The following is a 23,876-nucleotide window of genomic DNA, read 5'->3' on the forward strand; positions in this document are numbered from 1 at the left end:
GAAATTTATCACGTGTGAAGGTCGTTTTGGCTCTATGTATATGTATCATGTTAGACTGATGATGAATTTCATAGACGGTCACACTCTTAATTTGCCTCATTTTCTGCTATCAAGTTTGAAAAAGATGAGTTTTACAGTTCAAAAACATGTAGGCAATATTGAACCTCATCTTTACCATCATGGGCTCATCAAAATTCTTATTGAGGATCAGTTGAAGAAAACTAAGGATACTTGGGGGCAATTCTTGACAAGAAACTACTTCCAAGAGCCGTCTGAGGCCTCTGGAAGCAGTCCACCAAAGATTCCAAGGAAAAGTAGGAGGAGAGAAAAGAACATTACAATCCAAGACTCCCCTACAATAGAAATTCAAGAAACAGTCCAAAAAGAAAAAGAAGATAGAGCTAGAAGTAAGAAACAGAAGAAGGAAAAAGGCAAAAGAACCATCCAAGAAGTCTATCTATCCCCTGAGCAATCCATAGAAGAGGATTATCAACCTCTGTCAGAAAGATTAATAGATCTTCAAACTGCTGCTATAGCCAAGAAAAAGCAAAAAGGAAAACAGAGTGCACAAAAGAAGAGTACTAGTTCATACTTAAGAAGGAGCACTAGGCTAAAAGGGAAGGGGAATAAAACCAAAGAAAAACAGTCTCATTTTATTGATTTAGATGAAGAGACACTTGAGAAATCTCCAACTCAGCCAAGCATTGAGTCAAGTCCTCCACATGAGGAAAGCCCTTTTCGGCCGGAAAGAGAGAGCAGTCCTCCTCCACCAGATTTTGAGTTTAGGCCGAGAAAGACACCTGAGGTAGATTCTAATCAGCAAGAGGCATACAATTACTTGGAAACCTTAGAACAATCAGCTGCAGGACCAAGTACCTCTCTGCCACCTGATGCACATGTTCAGTCTTTGAAACAGGAAATATTTGAGTTAGAAGTCCTAAATAGGCATATCATACAGGAAAATGAAGCACTCAAAGAGCAGAGTAAAGTAGACAAGATTGTCCATGATAATACCATGCTCCATTTAGGACCGTGGCAAAAGAAAAACAGAAAACTGAAGAAGAAGTGCAAAAAGTTAAGCAGAGCATTGATTAACCTCAAGTTCAAATGCCTAGTCAGGAAGCCAAGGATGATGTTAGCATCAAGGAAGAAGAAAAGAGGGCTAGATGTCCTTGCAGAAGCATCAGAACATATGGATTAGAGGGAAATAACTCAATTTTGGTTGCATGAGGACATGCAACACCTTCACAGTGGGGGTATGTTGAGCCTCAAACCTGCACCTTCCTATACACCCTCTCAGCCTTCCTTTTCCACTTATTTCATCCACCCAGCTGTTAAATCATTGCATTGTAGTTTAAAAAGAGCTTTATATATGGTTTTCTGACTATGCTTATGACTGTTGTTTGGTTTAGTTTTTTTTGTTCATGCAACTGCGAAAACTTGTCAGTTTCCGCAGCCAGCACAGGTTTCCGCAGCCAGCACAGGATTCCGTAGCTATTTTGTTAAAAGCTGTGCTACAGGTGTCCTATGAAGAAACGAGCCACATGGGCAAGCTCCATGTGATGGATACATGGAACGTGTCCCTTCAAATCAGCCAAATCATCCATATAAGGTCACGGTCAATGAGGGTCAAAGGAAAAGCCAACTAAGGAGTTCAGCGGTGGCACGTCTCTGTTTTGAGCACGTGAACGTTACGTGGCACAGTCCTCAACTCATGAAGACACCAGCACACCTAGAGATCATTTCTGTAACCTGAATCTAACAGCTACCACTTTGGAGATTTAATAGACATGATGACAGTTCCGCTAGATCTCGGCTGAAGGGATCTACGTGTCTTTGGCAACACTGTCAATAGCGTAGGAGTTAGTTAGTTAGTTTCAGCATTTTGTCATTATAAATAATGCATCGATGAACGTTGTGAAGAAGTTTTTTGGGATATGTAAATTCTGAACTGTTGTGTTATCACCCCACTGTTTATATATGTTGCTGTTTTAATATATGAGAAGACTTTTCTGAGTTTATTCGTGTGACTACTTGTTGACCGGCTGAAGTGGCAGAGGGCCCCTGCGCGTTAAGCCTTGTAAAGTTTTCATTTGGTTTTATTATGTTCTTGTATCATTAGCTTGTACATAACACACTGTTTGATTTTTCTTAACTCACTGTTGTTTATATTTTCACCTCTTTTTTCTTATAACTGTCAACTGATCAGTGCTTTTCTGCAGGTTTTCTTAGGCAGCCCGGGCAAATTTTCATCTTTTTGATAACTATTGACATATGAGATCATCTTGTCCTTCCTGCTCACTTTCATTTTCTGAAGTTTAATTTCAGCACTGTCTTTTTCAAGTTGTGATTTGCTTACTTATTTTTTTTGTTATTTAGATATCATACTGCTCATCAATTTATGGTTTCTTTCTATAGTGAAGTGACTCTGTTAGCAAGAAATCAGAATATTACTAACTGTAGTGTGATTTAGTTATCATATTGCTTAAACTTATTCATGATTGCTTCCCACAAGGTAGATTGAGCTGAAGGGTAAAGGATCAGAAGAGTTGAAGTAGTGTGATTAGTTTCCTTTCTGCAATTTAATTTCTTGGAATTTAGTTATCATATTGCTTAAACTTATTCATGGTTGCTTCCCACAAGGTAGATTGAGCTGAAGGGTAAAGGACCAGAAGAGTTAAAGTAGTGTGACTAGTTTCTTTTATGCAATTTAATTTCTTGCCATTTAGATAGCATATTGCTTGACTTATTCATTATTACTTCCCACAAGGTAGATTGAGCTGAAGGGTAAATGATCTGAAGAGTTTAAGTAGTGTGAATTAGTTGCTTTGTTTTTGGTTTGAGTTGCTTTAAATTCAGTTTTTATTTTCTTTTCATTCAGCAGCAAGGATACTGGGCCATTGTCATTAGTTCACTGTTTGATGCATTTACTTTCTCTTAAGAATTGATTTCAGTTTAGTTGTTTTAAAAGCTTTCTTCTTGAGCACTTTCAAGTTTGAGAAAATCACTGTAGAAACCACCATCACCATCCATACTCCATACTTCACTTTCATTTTCGCCATCACACATTAGGGAAAGATAAATCCAAAAACAAACTAAAAAAAAAACTAAAAAACAACAAAAGATTAAGGAAATGGTTATCTAGTACATATAGTACACTTCACTTCGCCAGTTTACGAACCTCGGATTGACATTTTAAATAGCAATTTAGATCACACTAAATTGACCAAACACCATGGCAACCCAATGTTGAGTTTTACCAACTCTCCCTTGAGCACTACGCAAAGCTACTTCCAGGAGACAGAATTTGGGACATAGATTCTCTCGTCATATATCATGCCAGTTTCTCCATTGAAGTAAGTGTAACCTAAGTCCCTTTACCAGTGCAACAATCCCCAATTACTGGTCCTTCTCACTTGCCAATACGAGGAATCTATCTCACCCCGACTCTCCACATCTTCAACTAGTCCAAGTTGTCCTGGGCCTTATCACCCTGATGATCCTCCTCAATTGCTCCCCTTTGAACCTCTGGGAATGAGACCTCCGGGGCATGTCATCCCAAGCTCCTTCCTCTAGATGCACTTAACACAGATTCATTCACCTAGCCCCTTCCACGACATTGAGTTTGTCGCGTCTTCTTGGTCCCAGTCATCCTAGCTTTTCTTCTAGCATTCACCTCCTTGGGACTTTCGAGGATAAGGTGCCAGGGTTATCCATCAGCCATGAAAATCACCCATCAACGATCCAGATTTCTCCTACCTTTATGCTTGGTCTTGGCTCTTAGCCATACAATGCTTAAGCTCAAGTCCCTTTTACTCTCTGGGTCTTGGATTTTCAATCCCACCACACTTTAATTAGGGTTTGAACTCCTCTGCCCTCGATGCTTGGTTATGATGCCCACACCCATGGACAAGGGCCAAGCCCTTAATTCCTTGAAATCAACCCCACTCATTTCCATAGGAGTTGATGCGTATGATTGCAAAGTTCTTCGGGTTATCCCTCTTAAGATTTGAATACATGTGTATGTTTGATATTAAAACCATTCCTCCTGAGTTTATAAGGGCTTTGGACCAGCCAGAGAGTGTATAGTTATTTACGCACACACATATATCCACAACCTACGATGTCTCTCCTGAGCTTTTCACAAGGCTCGTCCTAGTCCATTCAAAATACACACACACACACACATATTAATCATACAACTAACACTATACTTCCTGAGCTTATACATAAGCACCAACCATATGAACAAGCCAGTTACACAGGTCCTTAAAAGACAAGGAGAGAGCATTTCAATAGCAGGGATTATCTCATCCAACATGCTCAACTATTTAGATTAAATTTAAGCTTCGAGTAAAGACAATAAATGTATTGTTCCTTCAACAACGCAACAAAACAATAATATCACAGAGATCTACCCATCGCTCAATACACAAGCCATTGTTAACCAATTTGCAGGCTCATAATGAATACAAGAATAAACCATTTATAATAGTATATTCAATACATTTCCATGCTAGATTGACCTCCCTAGTCATTAACTTGAGCACATTAACAACTTGATGCTAGTGTATAATAAGTAAACACATGAAACAAAAGCAATCATGGGTATATCAATCCTTTAGGGATGAACCATTCCTCATCCATGGCATAGAGCTTCACATTATACAGGAATTCATTTCGACAATCATATAAACAAATGAAACCAACACAACGAACCAATATCATCATAAACATTAAACCTAATGCATTAACCATTGGCATAACAATCAATGCATAAAGGCTTGAATATACTTATATTATTAAAATGTGCTAAAAATTTGAGATTAGGACTTCAAGTCTCCACCCAACCATATACAAGCTACAACCAAGTCTTTCTTGCAGTTGCCACCCCTGAGCTAGATTCCAATGCTTGAGGTAGAGTGCTCACAAAGGAGTTTCAAACCAATACTTCAGCTGAAACAGGGTGTCTCAAGCTGCCTCACCTCCACCCACTAGCTATTAAAACTAAGTACACATGTTGAACCACTTCATTAACTTGCAACCATCTTCCACTTAGGATATTACATCAATATCAACAACTGAAACAGGGTGTCTCAAAGCTACCTTTCCTTCACCCACCAACTCTTCAACAATTTCACATTAGGCAAGGAACACTGTCCGTTATACAAAGGGACTTGCAACATCCCAATATCGCTAGGGATTTGGACACAAATAGTTTCAATTTAGATGTGGAGAAAGAGATATAGTTAATAGAATGGAGGGTTTATAATCTATGTTACCTTTGAAGGAAAAAGAGTGCACTTTCCAGTAGCTTAGTGGAATCTTCCATCTGTGTTTTTAGCCCAATCCCATGGAACTACCATTAGGTGATATCAATCCACCAGCCGTGGGTGCCTCCATTTCTCAAAGGTTATCAACCACCATAACCTCCAATGGATTTAGCCCAATCCCATGGAACTACCATTAGGTGTTATCAATCCACCAGCCGTGGGTGCCTCCATTTCTCAAAGGTTATCAACCAACATAGCCTCTAATGGATTTATCAACCCTATAAGGCATGACCACTGCTTTGTGATTATCAGTCATCAAGCCTCATGGGTTTCTTAACTGGCTATCATAAGAGTTATGCTATGTGATTATCAGTCATCAAGCCCATGGGTTTTCTAGCTGGCTATCTTTAGAGCTTCTCTTCTCCTGAATTCTCTCAATCCTCATAACCTTCTTATCCCTCTCAGTAATGTCTTTGACCCTCAGGAGCCTCTCAAACTCCTCTTTTCCCTCAATGTCTCCACTTCAACTTTGTGTTCTTACACAATAATTATAGCCTTTGTGTTCTTTGTATATGCCTCATGTCGTGTGTGAGGGAGAGCACATGTCTCCCTTCTCTACCTATGTGTATAAGTCACGTTTTCCCCCTCAAGAACCTCTCATCCTCCTCTCCTTTCTTCATCAATAGCCTTTCAACCTCCTTCCTCTATTTTGCAGGAGCCTCTCAGTCTCATGTTCTCGCATTCATTCATCCTCTGCATGCATAGGGTACCCTCCTTCAACATGTATGAAGATGTGAATAGAGAGAACACTCTCTCTCCTTCCTTGTTGTTCTTTGTTGTGACTCCCTTCAATCCCTCTTGTCCTTTGATTGCATAAAGGAGTATCCATTTTCCTTCTCAGTTATGATGGTTTTGTCCTTTTTCCTAAAATTTTTACAGAAACCAACCCCTTGATGGAGAAACCCATACTACACATTAATTTTTTTCTTTCTTGCTTGTACTATTTCCCAAAGAGACATGGGCTTGTCCTTCATTTATCTAGTTGAATTAATGTTCCACACCTAATCTGCTAAGGGTTGGTGTGGTGGAAGTTGAACGATTACTAGAGTCCAAGAGACCTTGGAATATTAAACCAATGGTCATAAATATTGTATAAATGTATATCTTTGTGAGTAGAAATGTATCTCATGATTATCTTTCATATCTTGTCGAAGTTCCATGTGTGTGTTTAACATGGTATTAGAGTGGGCGTTCTCGTATCCTGCTCAAATGTGAGCCACTTGTTTTTGTGGCCTTTGTGAACCTGTGTTGTCCTCCTTGTTGGTTATGTCCTTTTATGAGCATTTGTAAGAGTAGAGACCGGTCATCTGTCAACCTTGTTGAAGCCTGTTTTCTTCTAGAATGTAAGGCCCTATCAGTAATGGCTTTGACATTCTCTATCTATCTCTCTACGCCTTGCTTCTTGCTTGCAACAATAACGTTGGAAATTTCGTTTTCATTAATATTTGCTGCCTAAAATAGCCCCCCTAAGTTTTGAGCTAAATTTGAGTTGGTTTCTCTACATACATGAACCGGGCTTTCCATGTTCTAGCTCGACAATAGCCTTTTCCTCTTACATTCCAAACTATACCAAATTTTTTGCTCAAGTCTATGGTGACTCTAACACGAGATGCTCCAAAAACTATATAATGACCTCACCAGTGACTATTCATATTCCTCACCCTTAGAACTAAACTAGTGGTGTATATGTGAGTTGTTGAACATGGAAACTAGAAGTTGTTGTTGTTAATGGACGCTGACCAAGGAATACAAATCGTCTCTCATTGAGTCTCTCTACAATGAGTGTGTTCAATATCTACATTTGCACCTGCGTTTGAATAGTGAGAATATGCACAATGAGTATGATGTTTATGCAGTCTTTGTACCTCGATTTATGGTCTCAATGAGATCAATTGGTACATGAGTATACAATGTGTTGGTGTTGGTAGCTTGAGGCGTTGAATATATTTTTAAGACCATGAATTTTGCGACATTAAAAATTATATGCGAGTGCGCATTGAAGATTGAAATTCTATGGTACATATAGCTATGGCATATATGTTTTATATGGTGCGTTAATCCTGTGTTTGGTGCATATCCATTTCATTTCAATGGTATGTATGATGCCTTCCATGCTATCATGTTGTGTGTATGATAGCACAATGTATTGGGAATATGTGTGTTGAATAGTTTATGTGATGGCATAAATATTTTTTGAAGACTGTATATCATATGTGAAGGGCATACAATATCATTGGTGCATTGTGATAATATGTATGCATTGGTGAATGCATTGGTTCAAGGTTGTATATGTGATATATTATATGTTATATTAATTACACTAGCATTAACTAGAGGAAGGTGTTGAGTTTGGAAAAGATATATTGGTTTGTGTTATTAATGCATGGGAATGTATGTGTTGTCGATTGAATAGTTTATGTTGACTTGAATGTGTTGTGGATTGGATTGAAGTCGACTTGTGACAGCTGAGTTCGTGTGAGTTATGCTAATGTATCCACATTGCACAAAGAATATATGCATCCTATATGATGTATTGTATGATTGGATAACGTGTATCTACAGTAGTTCATGCATTGGTTCATATTCTTCTGAGTTATATGGTTCTTGTGTTTGCACTCTCTATGTGTGTTGAATGTTAATGTTCGTTAGTTTGAGTAGTGAGTGTGTTGATGCAGTGAGTCATTTTTTGTGTTGAAATTGGTTCCTGCATTATATGTTGCATTGTTCCTGCAATGCCTTAGTTTAATTTTTCATAGTTTTGTGGGTAGGTTATTACTCATCTTATAGTTTCATTTATTTAGTAGTGGGAACTATTTATCATTGTTATGTAACCAACTCACAAAATAGAAGAAGAGATAGATCAACGACTTAAAAATTAGCCTCTTCGAGGGGGAAACCTCCTTCACATTACATAAATGAAGAATTCTTGGATGATACAAATGATAAGACCTCCTTGGTATATATAGGATTCTAAGGGGTCACAATATATTCAAAGCCTACATAACAATAATAATGTAAGGGCACAATAATAACAATAGGGGGCTACAATAACAATAACAATTATAGGGACCTAACATGCCCCTATCCTTCAAAAAAGTGTTGTCCTCAATGCTTGAGTAGTCCCAAATGCTTCTGTATAAAATTATAATCCTTCCATGTGGAATCTTCAGTGGATAAGTTCTTCCACTTAATGAGATATTCTGAAATTAATCAATTCCGTAATTGTCGACTTCTTGTTTCCGAGACTGCTTCAGGCTCAAATATTATTTTTCTTTCTTCGTCAAGTTCTGGCAACACTATTTGAATTGGGAGTTTGTCACCGATAACCTTCTTTAAGTAGGAAACATGGAAAATTAGGTGTACTTAGGAGGATGCAGGAAACTCCAATTTGTATGCCATAGTACCAATCTTTTGCAACACCTTTTAAGGACCATAGTACTTGGGTGATAATTTATTATCCTTCTTAGCTTTCTTGAGGAACATTTGTTTGTATAGTTGTAGCTGTAAAAATACCCAGTCGCCTACATAAAATATTCTTTCATTGGGATGCTGATCTTCCCATTGTTTCATTCGATTCTTTGCTAGAGTGAGGTTATCCTTTAAGAGTTGGAGAACTTGTTGTTGATGCTCGGTGTGATCTTCCATTGCTTGAACCTTATAATTTTTGCTTAAATATGATGTGATGGATGGTGGATGATATCCATAAAGTGCCATGAATGGCGTATTTTTGCTGCAATATGGAAGGAAGTGTTATACCACCATTCAACTGGAATTAACCACTTGACCCATTGTGTTTATTTATCAGATACAAAGCAATGAAGATATCCTTCCAAACAATTTTTCACTATCTCAGTTTTCCTGTCAGATTGAGGATGATAAGTTGAGCTATGAGCTAATTGAGTACCAAGACAAGAAAACAATTTCGTCCAAAAATTTCCAGTGAAAATGGGATCTCTATCACTTCAATAAGATTTGGTTTTCCATGTATCTTTTGAATTGTTTCCATAAATGCAGTAGCAACTTACTAGCTTTAAAATGATGAGATAATGTGAAAAAGTGTGCATATTTCTTAAGTTTATCAACTACCACCATGATGACACTCTTTCCTTTAGACTTGGGTAAACCTGTAATAAAATCCATTGGGAGCTCCTCCCAACGCTGACTTGGAATGACTAAAGGTTGTAACAGACCCATGGTCTTAATTTTCTCAACTTTATTTTGTTGGAAAATCAAACATTCTACTAGAAACTTCTAAATATCGGATTCAATGCCATCCCAAAAAAATTCCTTCTTTACTCTATGGTAAGTTTTTAAAAATCTTGAGTGCCCTCCTAAGGGGGAGGTGTGCAATTCCAAAAGAATATTTTGCTTGAGTTGGGAATTCTTACAAAGATATAAGCAATCTTTGTACCATAATGAATCATTTTTCCAGCTAAATGTATTAGATGTACTGGGATCTTGCTGAAACTTTTGAATGACTATGCACACCTCTTCATTGTTATTCCATTAATCCCTTGGTTCGGTTATCCAATTAGGTTGGATAATAGAAATGGCATAAAGCAATGCTTCCACATCCTCATCATTTCTTGAGAGTGCATCTGCAACAAAATTTTGCTTCCCTTTTTTGTAGATGATTTCAAAGTCATAAACCAACATCTTTGTGACCTATTTTTGTTGCTCTTATGAAGATAATATTTGTTCCAAAAAGTATTTAAGACTGTCATGATCTGTTTTTACCTTGATGTGTCTTCCCATTAGGTAAGGTACCCATTGCTTTAGTGCATGTAGTATTTCCAACATTTCCTTCTCATAAATAGGTTTATGTAAATACTTTCCTTTGATTAGACAAATTTCAAAAGCAATGGGTCTTCCTTCTTACATTAAAACAACATTAGTTCCATTTCCCAAGGCATCACGTTCCACAATAAAGGTTTTTGTGAAGTCTGGCATAGCTAAGACCAGTGCATGGCACATTTTCTCTTTAAGATGTTCAAAGGCCTTAGTTGCTTCTGGAGTCCAAGAAAATACATCTTTCTTCAGTAATGTTCTTAGAGGTGTTGCTATTCTCCTATAATTCTTAACAAGCTTGCGATAATACCCTGTCAATCTGAGAAATCCTTAAATATGCTTTATGGTTGTGGGGTTTTTCCATTCCTTAATGGATTTAATTTTGCAAGGGTCTACCTTAACACCCTCATGAGATATAATATGACCCAAATATTCCACCTCCTGTACTCCAAAAAACATTTGGAGGTTTTTTCATATAATTATTTCTCCTCCAATAGTTTGAGAACCTTGTCAACATGTTGAACATAATCCTTCCAAGACTTTTTGTAGATTAGTATATCATCAAACAATACTAACACATATTATCTAAGGAAGGGTTTTAAAATGGAATTCATCAAACCTTGAAATGTGGAGGGTGCATTAATAAGGGCAAAAGGCATGACCAAAATTCATAATGATCCTCATAAGTTCTGAATGATGTTTTCAGAATTTCTTTAATCTTGATTCTAATTTGATGATATACTGAACAAAGATCCAACTTGGTCAAGTAAATTTCTCCATGTAATAACTTCAACAATCCATCAATGACAAGAATGATAAATTTATCTTTAATAGTGAGCTTGTAGAGCTCCCTATAATCTAGGAACATATGCCATGATGCTTCCTTCTTGTGCACCATTACTACTGGAGAAAAGAAAGAAATTTGACTAGGTTGAATTATACTAGCCTCTATCATTTCTGCAACCATACATTCAATTTCACTCTTTTGAGCATAGGGATATATGCAAGGTCTAATGTTTGGAGGAGAAATTCTTGGAATCAAATGAATAGAATGGTCATGATCATGAATACGGGGGAGGCTTTTGGGAGTCTTAAATACCTTGGAATGATTGTCCAAGGCTTTTTGGAGATCTCGGGAAATAGATGATTTCAATGTTTGAACCTCTAGTGAGCATAATTGTTCAATTACACCTAGTTATTCTTTCTTCATAAGCTTTTTCATGACATTAGAGATGATTATATTTCCTGGTTTCCCTTGTGATACCCCTTAATTCAACTTCCTTTCCTTCCCAAAAAATTCAATAAAAGTTCTTGAAAATTAAAATTTATCATCCCCAAAGATTGTAACCATTGGAATCCTAGTACAACATAGACACAACCCATTGGAATGGAAAGCATTGGACTATTCTATACATATTCCCCCATGGTTAGATTAATATTATGACACTTTCAAGAGAAATTTAAAGTTCCTCCATTTTCAGGAATCAATTGATACTTTGATGCTAGATATAGGAAGCAATTCAATCCCTTGGCTATCTTATAATGAATAAAAATATGGGTACTACTTGAATCAATCAACACAATTACCTTTTTCTTCTTGATATATCCTTCTTGATATTTGAGGAGTGGTAATTCCTGCCAATGCATTACAAGATATGGTCACATTCATTTCTTCTTTCTCTGGGGTTGTGTTAATGGTACTGGACCCACCAACATTTAGGGGATCTCCCCGATATGAAGTCCCAACTAGACCCTACACCATTTAGAGTAGGAGTCCTAGTAGTGGGTTGTAAAGTTATGTATTGACTGCAAAAACGCATAGAGTGAAGTACGGTAACTTTAGCTACGAGCAAGTGTGTTAACTTGTAGAGAGTCAAGTGTGATGCATGAAGGTTCCAACACATGAAGGGAAAGGGAAGTGTGCCCCTTGGAAGTCTGTAATAGTATGCAACTTAAAAGGAATACACGAGCGAAATGGCATCACAAGATAAGATGCAGAATAGTCCACAAGTTGAAGTGACGAGTTAATACAACAACACACATTCAACAAGATTCATACAAATGCAAACGAAATAGTTCATAAGCATAAGCGTAACTTAAATAACATACATTGCAAATACAACAAGAATAGTCCTACTATAGTCACAACATATGCATGAAAGCATGCTAGCTATGATTTTATTATTATAAATGGAAGTTCCATTCATACATACACCATTGATGACCACTAACCCAAATAGTGGAACATTAAAGTCAAGAACACATGATCCTCCAAAGAAGTATACTCACTCTACACTATGGAGAAGCCAAGGCCCTTCAAAATACTCCCAAGCTCCTTCTAATCCTAAGCCTAGCCTAAAGATTGGCTTCCAAAATCCCTTTACATGAGTTATTAGGTTTTATTTATAACAAGAGGGGGTGACTCTTCAACTCCCCTTTGTGACATTTGGACTACCCTATGACTCTTCAACCTCTTTACAAAATGACACATTACATTACATGATGACTCTTCATATTTTAATATTGGAATTGGAATTTCACTTACAACATTATTAGAAATAAGATTACATTTTACACTTGTACACATACAAGACAAAATAGGGTCGAGGCAACTTGACAACCTAACAAGACACAACACTATGATGCTTGAGTTTGGGTGAAGTCTAGCTCAAAAACCTCCACTTGCTGCTTCTTGGTCACATATTGGTCCCAAGCTTGATACTGTGTGATGATGTCCCCAAACTACATGATGGTGTCTGGCTGGAAGCAGACGCTGGCCTCCATGGAATCTGGGTACAATGTCTTGGAACATGTGTCTAGTTCATTCTGAAGCATGAGAAATATTGTTCTGACTTGGACAAGACCGTCGATGTAATTCTGCATGTTCTTTCTGTTCAACTCCAAGTCTTCCCTGGTGGTATTCTGTCTCAGCGGCTCCAAGTACTCTTTGATCTCCTGTTAGACTTGGTTCTTGGCTTTGGCTTTGGTGAGTGAACCGATTGATGGGTTCTCACCAAGACATCCAAACTACTAAAAAACTATACATATGAGGCCCAAATGATACCAATGAGTGAGGCGAGCTTCTTGTTGTTCTGAAACAAGATTCTAACTTTCGCTTTCTTCAGCTCTCCTTGTGGCTTCATTTTCTTCACTAATTCAAGCGATGCCCCTTTGTATCACATTGTCCACTCTTGCACATAGGTAATGCTAACTTGTATGTTATCGAGAGTTTTAACAAACTATTTTCTCTGCTGATGTAAGCCATGAAAAAAACAACTTCTTTATGTATGGTGACAAACCCCTCATAGAGCTTCTACATGGTTTCTTCAAGTTTTGATACTTCAACAAGTATTTCTGCTCTCATTTCCTCCAATTAAACCTGTGTGGAAACTGCATTCTGCGCTGCTACGCAGAGTTGTTCTGCCTCTTGCATGAAAACCTACAAGTTTTGTGCCAATTGATCATTCTCGGTCATCAAATACTGAATGTTTGATCTTTTTTCTCCTGCATAGGCCAAATTGGCTTCCGAAAAGGAATTTGGATGCTTCCTGGTGTCTGACACTATCAAATTTTCTCTAACGAATCCAAGTGATGCATGATCATTCGAAAAGTGCTTTCTCCATGCTTGTACAATCCTCCTTTGGAACTTGTTGAATGATAGATTGTACACATCCATTACTAGATCATCATCAAGGGAAAAAACACCCCCTTCCTCTCTCAGGGCTAGCTCTACTGTTAGAGGTCGTGGAGACTGAGGGATGACCTGTGGTGTAATAGGCATCAGATCAACATCTTCATTTTGTGGCTCATGATCCATCTCCATGTCTATCACTTCAATCAATTTCTAAATCTACTGAGAAAGCTCCCAATCCTGCATCTGTTCACCTTCCACCTCAACTTCTCTTTGTATCCTCTGCTTCCTCTTTACTTCCACTGCCAAATTTACTTTCATGATAATAGGATCTACCTTCATCTTACAACTTTTTTCTCCCCTTGGATTGTTAGCAATCTTCCTCTTTCCCTTGTCCTGCAAAAGATTACTACCTTCTACTGCTATTTCTTTCAAAGTTGTTGCCATCTACGGAGCAGCTTGTGAAGTCCCTACTAAATTTTCTAGCTCATGGAATCTGGAGGCATTGTAGCAGTACCTCCATGGATCCTCCTCTAGCCAATGGAATGCCGCGCCGATCCATGGAAAGTAAAATCTCGCACAATGGTATTTAAAAACACCACGGGGATCATACGGGTTAAAGTCCCAAGTGATGAATTCACACCTCACCATCTCCTTTCCCTCAACATCCATGAATTTCAAGTTCTTTATCTTGTATAATATAATCTACAAAGGAAGAGTCAGCTATGGTGCTTTCTTCTTCCTGTGCAGCACTGCTGATAACCCTATCATGAGATGGTACAATATTCCTTGCTTGAAAAGTTTGTCAGTGGAGTACCTTGTTAAAACATGTAGAGGCTTCTCTCCGCCAAACACTCTAATGAAGGTGCCACCTGGTGAGTGTTATGTGGAATTTTGCATCTACGGATAAACACAACTTCCCTAAGTGGGTAGCCACACTTAGAACAATACAATTAAAGGGTTTAACCTTTTCCTAGAGAAGATAAATAAGACAAGGGACCTACTTGTTATCTTTTGCTTCCCTTTGTCTCCTTTGAATAGCTCCCGTCGCTCCCTCTCAAACTGAAACTGCTCGATCAATACTTGTAATCATAAACAGAGGAAAAAAACCAATCAAAACAAGAGATCTATCTACTATAAGCAAATGGAATCGAAAGCATTTACATATATAATAATCATATATAAAGACAAGAATATGGGAAAAGGTGTAAAAAACTTTATTAAGTAGAAGGAAGAGATACAACCAAAGAAGTCTGATCCCATGTCACTCATCTAGCTTGAGTTCCATCCTTCGTCACACCAAAAGCACAACACTCCGACATCATAACAATACTTGATTACAATCTCAAACCTCAAACCAACAATATCTCCTTACAAATTCTCAAAGTCTAGCCCCTTGATCACTTAGATGTGTGCTCAATTTATAGGAAAATGGAGGTGGTTTGGTCATAAATGAGGGTATTGAATGGCCTTCCAAACTTAGAGTTAGTTTCCATGGAGGAAGGGATGAGAGGATAGGAGGTTACTTAACTCATTCCCTATCTAATTTCGAGCTCATAGGAGATGATAAGTGTGGGAATCTTCTAGAATGCTCCAGAAGATAAGAATATTCCCAGAACCCTATGAAGAATTCGCTCAATCTCGCCCAACGTAGGTCAAAGTGGGCCTAAGTGCACTGAAATGCACCCTTACATGGGCCTACTTGCACTAAAGTGCATTTAACCTTGACCAAGGCTACGTTGGTCCCTCAAGGAGGCATTTATGGAGGGCTTCAGGCCAGGAAACTTTCAGGGAAGGAGGCATTCAAAGTGATGACTTGTCTAGGGCATGTAGCAACTGGATTAGGGTTTGATGAGCCCTAATAGTACTGATCTGAATGTTGGGAGTGATGTGCCCAAGTGGATCTGTAACATTTGACCCCTAAAGCATGAAGTCGAAAATGATAATGTCAAGTGATATGATTTATGATGTGAAGAGGAGGTTCTGAAGTGGATGGTGACCTGCATCAATTACAATACATAATATCATGATATTTTGGATTTTTCATGAATTGCTAAGGGAAGGCATACCCATGTTCAGCATATAAACTTTTCATTACATGTACATAGATAGTTGTCCACATATATAGACCCATGATAGGATGACCATCTATGTAAAGCCATTGTACAAATGATTTAATACTTTCCTGAAATCGCAGCCCGGATGGATGAAACTAGATCTGGGGTCTTCTATCTCGTTCAATCATTCGCTCAACTACAAGTCTAAGCATGTGAATATGTGATTTGAAGTCAAACATGGGAAGACACCATATGATTACCAACCAATGATGTAAGCCGTTAACAGACGCGAGAGAAATCACCGATAATGATAATGATCCTCAAGGTACTACAGTACATTCTGTATGGTGTGAATGGATGTTTTGATGTCGAACACCATACAAAGTCTTTCGGTCGAAGGCTAGTGATGTCAACCTATTTTAAGAGGCAAGAAAATTTCCATTGATGTATGCAAGCCCTAAGCAACTGAAAGGGTGTTTCTAAGTCATCTTCTTGGAGAATGTACTGATATCGACAATAAGTGACTCGTCGCAAGAGGGCCTTGATGTATCCCACATCAACGACATGAAATGAGTGTAATGATTTTTGGAGACAGAATGTGACTGGCGACACAAGGTTTAGGAATGGCGGTCATGAAAATGAAGGTTTATAAGTATTTCAAAGGATGATTAAACTAAGTGACTTCTCTTGAACATGTTGGCGACACTGAATGAATTGGAAGCATTGACCCAAAATCAAAGTAATATATGGTATGATAGACCATAGGTTTATGTGTATTGCAAAGGATGAATTTAACTGAGTGACTTCTCTTGAACATGTCGGCGACACTGAATGAATTGGCAGCATTGACCCAAATTCAAAGTAATGGATGGTATGATAGACCATAGGTATGATAACCATCAAGTAGATAACCCAACCCAAATAGTCACAGTGATGAAGTGAAAGTGTCATGTTCAAGAGCAACCTGCTACCATAAAGTGGTTTACCCCTTTCCCATTTTCCCTAGTCATGCTAACCAGTACCTTTTTATTTTTATCAAGCTTGAGGACGATAACATATGCTTGTTGTATAATTCCACCCTTCAGGTGAATCCATCGCGATGTGATGTTTTAACGAATCTAGCGAAGGTGAAACTTGGTCTTGTCTTGATGGACAAGTTTGTCGCTATTTGATGTTTTAATGAGTTTAACGACAATGGTAACTCAGTCCTTTTCATGTTTAGAGAGTTTGAAAAGGGACAAAAAGAAAACTCCATAAGTTCTTTTTCGTATATTTGTCTCTCAAGTTCGAAAAAACGTAAAAATAATACGAGAGAGAACCTATTGACCATGTTCGATCAACGTTTTCCTTTTTCGTAAATAATCTATCTCAGTCCAGAAAAGGGTTAAACTTATACTGAGTAGATGTCATTTCCAATCCGTTAATGAGCTAAAAAGGACAAGCGCTCGACAATATTTTCATATTTCGAGAGTCTGAAAAGAGCTTAAAGAGGACTCCACTTTGAAGTACAAGTGGTGTCTAGGATAGAAACTGGTTTTGGTGATGTTAGAACTTCTCAAAACATGTTGATTTATGTGAAGAGGTTGGCTAATAAGACCACTCATTACATCTGTTCCTCAAAAAGGGTAAAACAACCAAGTGAAAGTGTATGATCGGCCGAGCAGATAGTGACGATGGAAGGAGAAAAAACAAGGCTCATCTGACGGAAGAGGTTGATAGAATGGCAATCACGAGGGTTAAAATGGAGATGGGTTCATTTTTACACAAGCTTGAACCATAGGGAACTATGCTTGGATTCAGTTTCCTGTTTACACAAGCTTGAAACAAAAAACTATGCTTGGATTCAATTTCATGTTTACACAAGATTAAAATGAAAAACTATGCTTGGATTCAGTTTCATGTTTACACAAGCTTGAAATGAAAAACTATGCTTGAGATTGGTTTACATGCCCCAAACATGATGATTGGACTCTAGGTGCATGCCCCCCAAGCTTCATTGCATTCACCTAAGTAGACTAATCATGGATATGAGGTGGATGGAATGAAGGTTAATTTACGAGATCAAGTGAAAGACTCGACTGGGATTTTACGAGATCTAATCAAAGAATCGACTTGGAAATTTGATCTAGGGGACCTTGTTTCATTTTTTAATGAGATTGACACAAGACAAGGAACTCTGCTAAGATTCCTTGTTTCATTTTTTAATGAGATTGACACAAGACAAGGAACTCTGCTAAGATTCCTTGTTTCATTTTTTAACGAGCTTGACACAAAACAAGGAACTTTGCTATGATTCCTTGTTTCATTTTTTAACCATCTTGACACAAGACAAGGAACTCTGCTCAAATTCCTTGTTTCATTTTTTAACGAGCTTGACACAAGACAAGGAACTCTGCTCTGATTCCTTGTTTCAATTTTTAACGAGCTTGACACAAGACAAGGAACTCTGCTTTGATTCCTTGTTTCATTTTTTTAACAAGCTTGACACAAGACAAGGAACTCTGCTCCAGGATCTATTTCATTTTTTAATGAGGTTGACACATTAAAAGAACTATCCTCATATTCCTTGTTTCATTTTTTTAACGAGCTTGACACAAGACAAGGAACTATGCTTGTATTCCTTGTTTCATTTTTTAATGAGCTTGACACAAGAAAAGGAACTATGCTTATATTCCTTGGTTTCATTTTTTAACGAGGTTGACACAAGACCATGAACTATCCTCATACCCTTTGTTTCATTTTTTAACGAGGTTGACACAAGACCAGGAACTATCCTCATATTCCTTGTTTCATTTTTTAACGAGGTTGACACAAGACAAAGAACTATCCTCATATTCCTTGTTTCATTTTTTAACGAGGTTGACACAAGACAAGGAATTATCCTCATATTCCTTGGTTTTATTTTTTAACGAGGTTGACACAAGACCAAGAATTATCCTCATACCCTTTGTTTCATTTTTTAATGAGGTTGACACAAAACCAGGAACTATCCTCATATTCCTTGTTTCATTTATTAACGAGGTTGACACAAGAAAAGGAACTATCCCCATACCCTTGTTTCATTTTTTAATGAGGTTAACACAAGACAAGGAACTGCCCTCATATTCCTTGTTTCATTTTTTAACGAGGTTGACACAAGACCAGGAACTATCCTCATATTCCTTGGTTTCATTTTTTAATGAGGTTGACACAAGACCAGGAACTATCCTCATGGACCCGTTTCATTTTTTAATGAGTTTGAAACAGTAAAAGAACTATACTTGAAACCCTTGTTTCATTTTTTAACGAGGTTGACACAAGACCAGGAATTATCCTCATATTCCTTGTTTCATTTTTTAACGAGCTTGACACAAAACAAGGAACTCTGCTCTGGGACCTGTTTCATTTTTTAATGAGGTTGACACAGTAAGATAAGTATCCTCATATTCCTTGTTTCATTTTTTAACGAGCTTGGCACAAGACAAGGAACTATGCTCATATTCCTTGTTTCATTTTTTAATGAGGTTGACACAAGACAAGGAACTATGTTCTGATTCCTGGTTTCATTTTTTAACGAGGTTGACACAAGACAAAGAACTATCCTCATACTCCTTGTTTCATTTTTTAATGAGGTTGACACAAGACAAAGGATTATCCTCATATTCCTTGTTTCATTTTTTAATGAGCTTGACACAATACAATGAACTATGCTCTGAGACCTGTTTCATTTTTTAATGAGGTTGACACAGTAAAAGAACTATCCTCATATTCCTTGTTTCATTTTTTAACGAGGTTGACACAAGACAAGGAACTATCCTCATATCCTTTTGTTTCATTTTTTAATGAGGTTGACACAAGACCAGGAACTATCCTCATATTCCTTGTTTCATTTTTTAACGAGCTTGACACAAGACAGTGAACTATGCTCATATTCCTTGTTTCATTTTTAATGAGCTTGACACAAGACAAGGAACTATGCTCTGATTCCTTGTTTCATTTTTTATCGAGCTTGACACAAGACAAGGAACTATGCTCATGGGGTCTGTTTCATTTTTTAATGAGGTTGACACAGTAAAAGAACTATCCTCATATTCCTTGTTTCATTTTTTAACGAGGTTGACAGAAGACAAGGAATTGTCCTCATATTCCTTGTTTCATTTTTTAATGAGATTGACACAAGACAAGGAACTATGCTTGTACCCTTGTTTCATTTTTTAACAAGGTTGACACAAGACAAAGAATTATCCTCATGGACATGTTTCATTTTTTAATGAGGTTGACACAGTAAGAGAACTATCCTCATGTTCCTTGTTTCATTTTTTAACGAGGTTGACACAAGACAAGGAACTGTCCTCATATTCTTTGTTCACAACCCATAGGAGGTCATGACTTCCAAGAGGTTCTCATCAGATGGGAGAACAATGCTTTGGAAGGGATCCATAACAAGGAATCCGAGATCTGGTTCCAATGCCCCTAGTACATAATGTACAACATCACGAAATTGATCGTCAGTTGATGTAGGCATGGAACGGGTTGCCACATAATTGACCTGTGGCGGGGAAGATACAATTGGGACAAATGGACCATTTAGGGAAGATGGTTGACTGGAAGCCATATTTGGACCAGGAAATGAAAGCTGGTCAACGGTGACAATTCTGCCTTCATGCGGGAAACACATCTCTCGAAAGAGTGTTGAAACAATAGCTTCCATGTCATGAACATAGTCGCACCCTAGAAGTAAATTGTAATCTAAAGGGCCTGGGACTACCATCACATTGAGATAAACAATTTTTCCTCCCAAAGTAATAGGTAACGGAGGAAGGATCCCTAATGGTTGTCTGGTTCCTCTGTTAAAAGCCATCATATTCTGGGTAACATGCAAAAGTGGCGTCGAACCGAGCGTTTTCCAAGCAGTGGAGGAAAGGATACTCACATATGCACCTTCGTCTATAATAGTGCCAGGTACAATCATATTAGAAACCTGTACTATGATCTGGAAAGTGTTAGGCCCCTATACTACTAGTGTAACCCCTTATTGTTATTAGTACAACCCCCTTATTATATTGTTGTACCCATGTAGTCCCCATAGAAGCCCACTATTGTTATTATTGTGCCCCATAGAAGCCCATTATTGTTATTATTCTATCCTTACATTATTATTGTTATGTCGGCTCTGATTATATTATGAACCCTTAGACTCCTATATATAGAAAGGAGGTCTTGTCATTTGTATCATCCAAGAATTGTTCATTTGTGTCATGTAAAGGAGGTTGCCCCCTTGAAGAGGCTGAATTCTAAGGCATTCAACTATCTTTTCTATCTTTTTGTGAGTTGGTTTCATAACATTTGGTATCAGAGCTTTGGATTCTAGGGTTTCGCTGCTCCAAATAGGTCATCGTGGAATTTTCGCTATAACTTCTTTTCTGTGACGTTTCAGAAGCGAGAAAAAAAACCCATTTGAGAAGAACTCGTGCTGAACCTTGGGTCCTAATTTTAGAGCTTGTCTCGCTATATTTTTGGTGATATGATCTGAGGAAGTTAGGGTTTTTGCAAGCTCTAGTATTTCAACTAAAACAATCATCGTGGTATTCTTGTTATAACTCTTTCTCTACGAAGTTTCGGAAGCTAAAAAAAAAACCCATTTCAGAAGCAATCGGTTTGAACCTCTGTTCCGAATTTTAGATCCCATCGCATTATATTTTCAGAGATATAGTCTGACGAAGTTACAGTTTTTGCAGACCCCCAAATTACATTCCAAATAGGTCACTTGGGGAAAATCGTCATAATTTTGTTTTGAGCATCAGATTAAAATTTCATAAGAAGTTACAGAAAGAGGACAAACTTTACTTTCTTGTGTATATTTTTCAGGTCTAAGGTCAAAATAGTGACACATGTCATTTCATACAAGTTCGCTCTTCTGAAAAGGTATATAATCAGGTCATCTTGGAAGATTGTGCATAACTCTTTCTTGGAGAATCCAATTTTGATCAGACTGGTGGCATTGGAAAGAGGACACAGAGGGCTACTGTAGGTCGCAATTTCAAAACTTGAAGAGCCGAAATTATAGAGCTATAGTCATTTCAAGATCGAGCTCCTAAAATAAAGAAAAGGCGATATGAGGAAGTTTGATGGCAAGGATCCGGTAAATTGGATACTTCAGATGGAGCAATATTTTGATCTACATGGTGTACCACTGTTACAAAAGGTATGTATTGCATCTTCATATTTAGAACCGAATCAATTTTTATGGTATAAAGTGTTTTCGTAAACAACTTGTTACGTGGTCAATTTTCATGGAGGAAATGATAGCACATTATGAGGATACAAAGAGAAACACCTTCTTTAGCCAATTGATAAATCTCAAACAAAAGCGTTCAATGGCAGAGCACATTGAGGACTTCCAAAAATTGAATATAAGGGTAAATGATATTCCAGAGAAGCAAAGGATTGATGTCTTCATAGGTACTTTAAAGGATAACATTCAACATGAGGTTCATCTTTGGGAACTTGATTCATTGGAGAAGGCATTCAGGTGGGAAAGAAAAATTGAAAGCGAAATTATGGAAACAAGGAATCCCACCACTCACGACTATAATTATGAAAGTGTTTCTTCTCCTAGCCTTCCACAACCTACAAGGATTACACCACAACAATTGGAAGAAAAAAGAGAAAAGGGGCTTTGTTACAATTGTGATAGCAAATCCACTAAAGGTCATAAGTGTGCTGAGAAGAAATTATTTTACATAGAGTATGAAGAGGAGGAAGAAAAGGATCAAGAAACATCAAAAGAAGAGGATATATGCCAGGAAAAAACCCCAGAGAAAGAAGAAATGAATCCGACCATATCTTGTAAAGCATTAACAAGAATTACCACTCCTCAAACTCTCAAGATAGAAGGACATATCAAGAAGAAAAAGGTTCAAGAAGTGAAAGATCATATCAAGAAATAAGAAATGAATCCAACCATATCTTGTAATGCATTGGCTGGAATTACCACTCCTCAAGCTATCAATATAGAAGGACATATCCAAGAATTGTTCATTTGTGTAATGTAAAGGAGGTTGCCCCCTCAAAGAGGCTTATTAGGTTAAGTTACAATGCTCCATTAGGTTAATTGAGATAACTTTTAAGTTGATCTTCTTAAGAATTTTCCTTTCAAGGTTCACCACGTGATGTATGTTTTCAATTCCTAGAATGCAAATAATATGATAAGCATTCTTTTCATTCAATTTGAACAATGAAAACCTTAGCTAGTATGGATAGAGCAATCAAATTCTTTTAATCAAAGAACAAAGAGCACATCTAATGCAATTTCCCTAAACTATTCTTATGAGCACACACAAATTTTTTTAATGCACGATGCAAGTTTTTATTTTCAATTTCCTTAATGTTGAAATGAACAAAAGGAAACTAATGCACATACAATCAATCAATCTTTTTTCAAGAATGAAGACTTTACGACAATTCCTTTTTGAAAGAAATGAAGACTTTTACGACACTTTATTTTGAACAAAGATTAATCGACTATAAACTAACTTTGACAATGAATTGATAGTGATAAAGAAATAATTTAAGAAACACTAAACAATCAAGGCCAAAGTAGGGCTAGGAAAGGAAACACAAATTGATTTCAAAAATACAACAATCATTGATCTTTCAGCAAGCAAAAACATAAGGAAATTTGGGAAAAATCAAGTCAAAGGTGGGATTTTTGACCTAAGGAGGATCAACGCAGCCTTGAATGGGAGACAGTGTGCTTCAGAGCACTGTCTTCAAGCCAAGGGTGCTCTGCAGCGCTCTGTGTCCTGACCAAGCCTGCGCTGGTGCCAGAGAGGTCATTTTAGGGGCTTTCAAGCACAATTTTTACCAAAAAACACTTCAAAAGGTTGAAACAAGATCAATGGAAGCAAGTAAAGTCTACTAGGGTGTACTAGGATGAAGGTAAACTACCCGAAATGATGATCATTCCCCAGCGGAGTCGCCAATTTGTTATGTGGAATTTTGCATCTACGGATAAACACAACTTCCCTAAGTGGGTAGCTACACTTAGAACAACATAATTAAAGAGTTTAACCTTTTCCTATAGAA

The sequence above is a fragment of the Pinus tabuliformis genome, chromosome 8 (assembly GCF_031772625.1).
Source record: "Pinus tabuliformis cultivar Carrire ecotype Pingquan chromosome 8, CPIR1, whole genome shotgun sequence".
Lineage (NCBI taxonomy): Eukaryota > Viridiplantae > Streptophyta > Pinopsida > Pinales > Pinaceae > Pinus > Pinus tabuliformis.